The sequence below is a fragment of the Raphanus sativus genome, chromosome 7 (genome assembly GCF_000801105.2).
Source record: "Raphanus sativus cultivar WK10039 chromosome 7, ASM80110v3, whole genome shotgun sequence".
NCBI lineage: Eukaryota > Viridiplantae > Streptophyta > Magnoliopsida > Brassicales > Brassicaceae > Raphanus > Raphanus sativus.
The window spans coordinates 17472445-17481928 of NC_079517.1; positions in this window are offsets into that span (position 1 = coordinate 17472445).

Consider the following 9484-nt stretch of genomic DNA (forward strand, 5'->3'; position numbering starts at 1 on the left):
AACATTTGTCCACTCATTGCCAAAAAAATATTAGCTACCACATTGACATAACTGCTAACTGGACTTTTTGTTGGTCCATGTTATTCAATTATAATAAAACCAAATTTACGAGAGTTAGCAATCTTCTGTTGCGAAAGATAATAACTCATATATTTTTAGTATAAATTGGATTTTATTTTACTTTGCTAGTACGAAATAATTACACTGTAAGACAGTTTGTGAATTTTATTGACACAATCAAACAGTTATCAATACTCAGACACTTTTGTCTAACTACATCATATTTTCATTTGTAAACTAACTAAATAATTTTGACAGCTAATATCCATTACGCTAACTAAAATAAAGTGGGGCCCTGTAACTTTCTTCTTCCTCTCCTCTTTTATAGTTCTCTTTAAATTTTATAAATGAAATTTGTTTCTTTCAAATTCATTTTTTCACAGAAACTATCTTTAATCATTGTTTCTTTCTTTTTAAGCTATCTTTTGAGATATGTCAAGATATATGGCTGATGGTGGTGTAGTGAAGGCATATTCGACGGCAACATTAACGGTAGTAACGTCGGCGACTCTGGTATTTGGATATCGACTATAGAGACGTCGGCGAAGGCAACATCCACGGTAGAGACGTCGGTGAAGGTAACATCTACGGTAGAGACGTTGGCGACTCATTATATCACCTATAGCCGTCGCAAGAAGCTCGAGACATCAATGGCCACTTTTGGCTTTTTTGCACTTTTGGTCCTTACTGTATTGTATAATTTCGTATTAACCCTAATGCACATGTATTTTTTGGGAATTTATGTACACGTGGACAGTGAAAATTATGTGTACATGTTTAATAATTAGTGTATAGTTTGATATATATTTGATAACAATAAAAACCAAATGCGTTATATTTGCACACATGTACACATATTCCATTTATTTTTTTTAAACGTGTATACTATTATCATGGTTGATTGTATATGACTACACACCGTATGTCACACATTAAAATATGGAAAATTATGCGTACACATGATGTCCATGTGTATAATCGGATGATGTCCATGTGTACAATCGTATGATGTCCATGTGTTCATGTGTACATATGATGTCTATGTGTACAATCGTATGATGTCCATGTGTACACACAAATTAAACTATCATGTACAATGATTCACTTGTATAATATTGTTCGCACGTATATCGATGCATATATACCCACATGTAAGACCAAATTTTGTTTTTGAGCAACAATAACAAAAGACATGTGTGTACACATGTAGAAACTTGAACAAATTAGAAGTTAAGACAAATTGACATGTTATTTTGTGTACACTTTGTATGTGTACACATGTACATCTAAGTTAAGACAAATGAACATGTTATTTTGTGTATACTTTGTATGTGTACACATGTACATAGAAGTTAAGATAAATGGACATGTTGTTTTGTGTACATTTTATAGGTGCAAACATAATTTTATGTTTTATTCATATCTAATAATTTTTAGCTTTGATTTTACACATGTAATTTATTTTATTTTCCAATGCATTTAAGAATTAATTATGAAAATATATTGCCCAATTTCATCAACAGAGAGTTGTAATACCTACTTGGTTTATTTTGAGCTTAATCAAAGAGACAATTGATTTTGTACATGACAATAGGTGTATACATGATTCTATGTGTTATATATACTCCTCTAGTGATTTTTAACTTTGATTTTAGTTCATTCAATTTATTTTTCAATGCATTTAATTATGTGCATATGTTGCTTAATTTCATTAACAGAAAAATGTAGTACATAATTGGTTAATTTTGAAATAAATCAAAGAAAAAATGGAAAACTTTAGAGATCAAAAATGTACAATTAATAAATTTTGGGTTAAAAACGAAATTATACAAAATGTTAAGGACCAAAAGTGCAAAAAATTCAAAAGTAGCCATTGATGTTCTTAAGCTTTTACAGTCTCGTAACTTCGAGAAAGAGATGAGATAACGACACTGGAAATGTTGTTCAAACGCAAAAAAAAAAAGATGACGAGATGAATTAACGTGTCAGAAGAGATGATAAGGAAAACCACGACAGATCTAGGCTTCAGCGAAGTAGGAGAAGATGAGAAACTTTTGCGACAAAAATTTTGTTCATATTAACACTACGTTCAGGTGACACTGGTCAACTGATTATCTTCTTCTTCTTTAATTTTTAAAACCATTGTAATTGAAAAAGAAAAAAAAACATATTTATGTTACAGAAAAAGAAAAAGAGAAAGTAAAGACAAAACAAAATAAAAAATTGTAGAACCTATTTAGTTTCAATAGTTAGCTTCTGGTTTTGATAAACTACCTTAGGAGCAATAACTGCCCTAAAGTGTAATAAAAAACTTAAAAGTATCTCACAGTGAAAATAACTCTATATAAATTTGGTTTGTCATAACTAACACGAATAGTATAATATTATAATAAATCAGTGTTAAAAAAGTAACTATCGCGAATGGTCGGGAATAGAATATGGTACGGTATTGATTTTTAGAAATTCATCTCTCCTTTACCAGTTTCTGCAACTTTCTAGATTTTTTCTACGTCGAATGTGGATATTATTAAAATTTTAATTTGTATCCTATGGTATGATATAATCCAACTTAACACACCTTTTTAGAAAAAGAAAAAAAAACTTAACACCTTGAGGAGAGAAAGCCAACACCAGTTATTTCCACAAGGAACACAGTCGTTTGGAACCGTTTACTTGGAAGTCAAGACACGTGCTCACTACACTCCCAGAGTCCACCACGTAAGTAATATGTATCTATTACCAGTTTTATTCGCACACGAAAACGTATTATTTTTCTTTCTCGCAATTTTAATTCTGTAGATAATACTCCTTCCATTTAATGTATGATGTTTTGAATAAATGCACAAATATTAAGAAATTTAATTTCTTCAAAAAATACTTTTAAAGATATAATTTTAAAACTATTTAACTAATTATAAAAAACTTAAAATTTAATTGATTGAACAATTTTTAATAAAACTAAAATTAATTTTAAAATATCAAAAAATATATTTTGAAATAATATAAATTTTCTAAAACATCGTATAATTTGAAGCGGTGAATTAATATTGAGTTTGAAACCTGAAATAAGCTGATTCAGAAGAAAATAATTGGCAAGAAGAAAATAAAAAAAAGAAGAAAAAAAATTGGCAAGAAGAAATATTTTCGTGACACTCTTTATTCGATTTTAGCCAAAAACAAAAAAAGACACTCTTTATTCGACCACGAGATAAGAGGCAATTAATAAATTTTGTCAGGAGAACTGGAAAGAGGGGTCCACGTACACGTGACTTGACTTTGAAGATCTTTAAAAGATGCTCATCATATCCTTTTGAAGCCGACTAATAAGTTATTAGTCACTTCACTTTTTATTTTTAATCATAGACTGTATAATTTCGATATCCACCGTAACTCATACGTTAATGTATGAAATTGAGGGCTTATTAATGTGGACAGATTTATTGACAGAGTAACAGAGAGTCCACATTGCCGCTACTTGCGTTCTTTCCACTTGTCCACTTGGACCTTACCACTGATAGGCTAGTACCCACTCCCAAGCACGGCTCTGGATCCAACATCTTCAATTGCTTGTAACCTATATTCGGAAACTCGCAAGGCTTTCCTTGTATGTTTAGGTGACGTCTAGTGATTAATGATAAAATCGGGAATTAATCGGAAATTAATTAGAGATTAATTTTAAAATTTTAAAACTATTTGTACGTATATAGGTAATTGTACAATAATTTGTTAAATATGTCTTAGTCCAGCATTTTCTCTCCCTTTAATAATAGACATGGATGTCGGTTCGAATTGTGATTCAGCGGATTTTGTCATTTTTCTGTAATCCGTATAATGACTGCAAAATTACTAGAATAACTTCGTTTTCGACATCAGGCTCTGTCGAACAGAAATCCTATTTTTTTATTCTCACTTTTTTTTCACGATTCTTCACGTTCTATACTTTCTTTTGGTGTATTTAACACATATATGAAAGATTTTCAACCTAATTCATGATTTTGCACTTAAAATTTAGAATAAAATGACAATTTTTTTGGTCTCCGGTTTTTTGAACGATTTGGTTCGAATCGACATGGCTGAGGGCCTATTTGCATTTTAGCGGCGATTAAACGACCAACACGACCGTGTTTTTGAACAAAGTTTGTACCCAACACTAATGTTATTATGAGGTCTACTGTTGTTTTCATTGTATATTTATTACTTATTGTACATATCTACTGTTTCTTTTAATGAAAATAAACAAATATTTTCTGAGAATACATTTAAATGTTAAATATTTCTTTTTGTTAAGAAAAAAACAGTAACATTAAAAACAAACTTAATAAATTTCGTTTTAACAATACTAGAGAAACATCTCATACACTTGTTTTCTATTACATGAATTGCAAATTAGTTATCTAAAAGGTCCGTGTTTATGTTTTTTTTTAAATTGAGAAATTGCCATCTACGTTCTTAATACCACTTTTCATATTTAATTTAACCACATATAATATCACTTTTAAAGAGGTAAATAGACATTTATAATCCCATGATTAACTAATCTAGATTTAGTGTTTAGAGTTGAGAGGTGAGGTTTTGGCTTATGATGTTTAGGGTTTTAATACACATATAAATGAATAATCATATTTTAAATTTAAACAAAAAACTTTTTGAATTTTGAAAAGAAAATTTCAAAAAATAAAATAAAATCCGAAAAACTATAAAAAGTTCAAATTTGAAAAGTATAATTCGACAACTATAAAAAATAATTTATTTTTATTTTATTTTTATTTAAATAATTTTTTAATTTATATATCTATAAAGTAAGTATATATGAGTCTTTTGGCTCATTAGTGATGAAAATATTTTTGAAAATATCCATTTAGTGAAAATAAACATGAATAATGGTAGTAATAATGTGGTAAAAAGTGAAAATTCCCAAAAATAATATACAAATCATAATTATAAGGGGTGAATTTGCTAAAACATATGGTTGATGATTATTCCAAGTTGATTCAACAATAAACGATTGTAATAGTTTCTTTAAAGAAAATACAATAGTATCACTTGTTTAAAGCACACATGCATTCTCATATCAGACCATTTTTAGCGGAACATCATTTTGAGAGAATTCAAAAATGAAGGAAATCTTTCTAATGGACACTATTTTAAGAAAAAAATGAAGATTATAAATAGTAATCACAATGAATTTGAGAAGAATATTATTCACAATCTCATTTTTGACGTTAAACTTTTTAATTACAGAATGATCATTAAAATTTAATATTTTTATATCTAATAATTAAATATATTATTTTAATTTAATAAAATTATTAATACTTTCATTAATACAAGTTTAAACCCATATAAATTAGGGCTTATTGCAAAAATGACTCAAAACTTGAATTCAAACAGAAAAACTAACATTTTCTTTTGACTCATATTTTTTTTGAGTTTTTAACCCCACATCTGCATTTTTATCTACGAAAATGCCATTAACCCTTTTTTTTTTTCGAAAATGGCTTCTTTACTGTCTCAACCTCATTTTCTTCAAGTATTTACAATATTGCCACTGCCATGAATAGTGGGAACAACCTTGTACGAACTGTTTGGAGCTTTTAATGCCCTTTATGCACGTAAATCTCTTTACACTCTCTCTGTTTCAATTGTTATGAACTAAAAACAACATTTCTTTCACTTTCTCTCCATATTCATCCAAAAAACTGAAGCTTTTGATTCAAAATATGGTCGATGGTTGACAGAGCCATATTTCTTTCATTTTGACTTACGGTTGCTTTCGTTTGAGGTTCTGGGTGGTTGGAGAAGACCCTGTGTGCAAACGAAGTCATCTCACCTAGTTTAAGGTACGAATTTGAATTTTTTTCAAAATCTGTTCGCGTAGAAGACTTACAAGTAAGTCATCTGTATGTAGAAGACTTACTGATGAGTCTTCTGGTCAAACGGACGACTTAAACTAAGTCGTCCAGCTTTGTTTTGTTGAAAAAAAACAGTCCAGACGACTTATATATAAGTCGTCTACGAGAAACAGGCTAGTTTTGCATTTGACCGAATCGTGTCAGATCTTTGACTATTTCTGGACGACTTATAATTCAGTCGTCTCTCGGAAAGTTAAAAATTTCAATATTTTATTAAACTAGACGATTTACGTGTAAGTCGTCTTAGGTTAGTTTTGTAGTTGAAAAATAAAACTTCATAATTTAACTTTTACCAGACGACATAATATAAAGTCGTCCCGTCAGAAGACTTAATTTAAAGTCGTCCGGGGAAAGCAAAGTCGTCCAGAATTTTTCACAATTAAGTCGTCCAAACCTTGCTTATCCCGGACGACCTTAAATTAAGTCGTCTAGCTGGACGACTTTTAGTTAAGTCGTCTGGAGAAAGTTAAATTTCAAGTTTTATTTTTTCAATTACAAAACTAACCTAGGACGACTTACGTGTAAGTCGTCTAGTTTGAATAAAATATTGAAATTTTTACTTTCCAGAGACGACTGAATTATAAGTCGTCCAGACATAGTCAAAGATCTGACACGATTCGGTCAAATGCGAAACTAGCCCGTTTTTCGTAGACGACTTATATATAAGTCGTCTGAAATTTTATTTTTAACAAACAAAGCCGGACGACTTAGAAAAGTCGTCCCTTTTAATTTTCAATTGCAAAAGTGACCTCTTTAGACGACTTACCTTTAAGTCTTCTGGACGACTTAAATCTAAGTCGTCTGCGATAATGTTTATTGAACTTCTTCATTTTCTCTATGTTTACTAATGTGTTTTATTTTGAATATTTGCAGATGATTTTTAAGTTACATGCAGTGTATGGAGAATGGTTGTTGAGAGATTTCCGTTGGGATTTTGTGGTTGATGATCTCAAAGGAGCAAGATTGTTTTTATTGAATGAAGATTCAACACATGCTGAACTTGTTGCAATGGCTCAAGAAGATTATAACCTGGACATGAGATCAGTGACTGTGGAGATTAGCTACTCATTACCAGCAGAAATGATGATGACTCCAGACAGTCCTCCCATTCATGTTACAAGTGATAGACAAGTTCGAAACTTGCTCGAGATACTCAAAACGCTTAGAGTATGTCTTTGTGTATCAAGCCGCAGCAAGGTGGAAACGGTTTCAGAGAAAAGAGAAGAAGCTGGTGAATGGGAAGAAGATGTTGGTGATAATGATGAAGCTGGTGAATGGGAAGAAGATGTTGGTGATAATGATGAGGCTGATGAATGTTTTGAAGATGTTGGTGATAATGAGTCTGTTGAAGATGAAAATCAAGATGGGGAGGAGGAAAATGGGGAGGAGGAAAATGGGGAGGAGGATGCTGATAACACTATTGTTGGTGAAACGGATCAGAATGGTGGGGATTACAGTCTTTATGGAAAGGTTCTAGATGAGGACGAGGAAGATGATGATAATATTGTTTTGAAGAAATTGAAAGACATATGTTAAGACAAATGCTATTGAAGGAGGAAAATCGGATTGTACCAGCATTTATGTCAACCAGAGTTTTGTTAGCAAGGATGCACTGCTTTCAGAGCTGCGGTTGACAGCAGTGAGGGGTAGGTTTTCTTTCAGAATATACAAATCAACAAAAACTCTCCTTGTGGCAATATGTCGGGTTAGCGGTTGTGGATGGAAGATCAGAGCGAGTGTGAAACATGGGCCAAACACGTTTTGGGTAACAAAGTATGTGGAAAAACATTTATGCTCAATTGGAGACCGAATCGCTCAGCGGAGACACTGTACTCCAAAGTATGTTTGGTAGTCTTTCATTGATCGTGTTGGGTCATTGATGGGATAACTCCACAGCATATCACTGATGCAATGAAGAACATGTTTGGCATGACGCTTGATTACACCACTTCATACAGAGCACTGTTATATGCACAGAAATTGGTGAGAGGATCAGCAGAAGAAGGGTATTCGCGTCTGCCTTCATATCTCGAGCAAATCTCCATTGCAAATCCTGATTCTATCACGGCTATAGAACTTGATTCTAAGAAAAGATTTAAGTATCTATTCTCTCTTTTGGAGCTTCTATCAAAGGTTTTAAGTATCAGAGAAGGGTCATTGTGGTGGATGGAACTCACCTAAGTGGAAAGTATGGAGGTGTTATGTTAGTTGCAGCCGCACAAGATGGCAATTTCAGATATTCCCATTGGCTTTGGGATCGTGGATGCTGAAGATGAACCTTCTTGGGAATGGTTTTTCACAAAATTGGCTAGTTGTATATCTCATGACAAGCCTCTGGTGATAGTCTCTGACCGGCACGCGGCATTAAAAGTGCGTGTGAGAAGGTGTTTCCTTGCGCAACCCGAGGAATATGTTATTATCACCTTCAAAGATAACATTGTCAAAAAGTTTAAAGGGAAACATCTCATGTACTTGGTGAAAGGGGCTGCTTATGCGCACACGGTTTTACGATTTTAACCGGTACATGGCTGAGATACGGAGTGAAAACCCGGAACTTGCAACGTATTTGGAGAAAGGCCGACGCCAAGCTATGGTCAAGGGTTTATTGTAAGGGGAACAGGTTCAAACATAAAAACAAGCAACATCGCTGAATCTATTAATTCCGCACTGAAGCGAGCAAGAGGATTTCCGATTCCGTTCCTGCTGGAGTTCATAAGGCAGAAGTTAGGAAAATGGTATTGGAAAAAGGAGACAAGATGCTTTGAGTCTCCCAACTGTACATAGCCGGGGTGTTGAATACTTGCTTGCTGTTCGATCAGAGATAGCGGATACGATGACGGTCGAACCAATTGATGGATGGCGTTTCTTTGTCAAAGGTGGCAAAATGGACTGTGTGGTTGATTTGGAACATGTAAAGTGTGATTGTGGTGTCTATGGAGTGGAGAAAATACCTTGCTCTCATGCTATAGCAGCTGGAACACATGCTGGTGTGCATATCGACACACTTGTATGTCCACTTTACTCAAAGAATCATCTGTATGCAGGATACTCAGAGAATATATATCCTATCGTGTCACAACATATTGAGGAACGAGAATGCTTTCCTCCAAACGTAAAGCGTGGTCCGGGGAGACAGAAGAAATCAAGATGGCAATCTTGGTTGGAGCTATCTAGGATGAGAGGACACAAACCCAGGAAGAAACACAGGGCACGGAGATGCTCAAACTGCAAGGAAACTGGCCATACGAAACCACAATGTACACAACCAGTTGACTAGTTGTCCAGACGACCTAAATTTAAGTCGTCCAGTCTTGATTACCCGTCCAGACGACTAATTTCTAAGTCGTCCCGTGTTTCGTCTACCTTCTACGAAGTCGTCCAGTGTATTAGACTACCTTCTACTATCCCTCAAGTATATTTTTTAGACGACCTTTTACGAAGTCGTCAAGTGTATTTTAAGTCGTCAAGTGTTTAGACTACCTTCTACTATCCCTTCAAGTGTATTTTTTTTT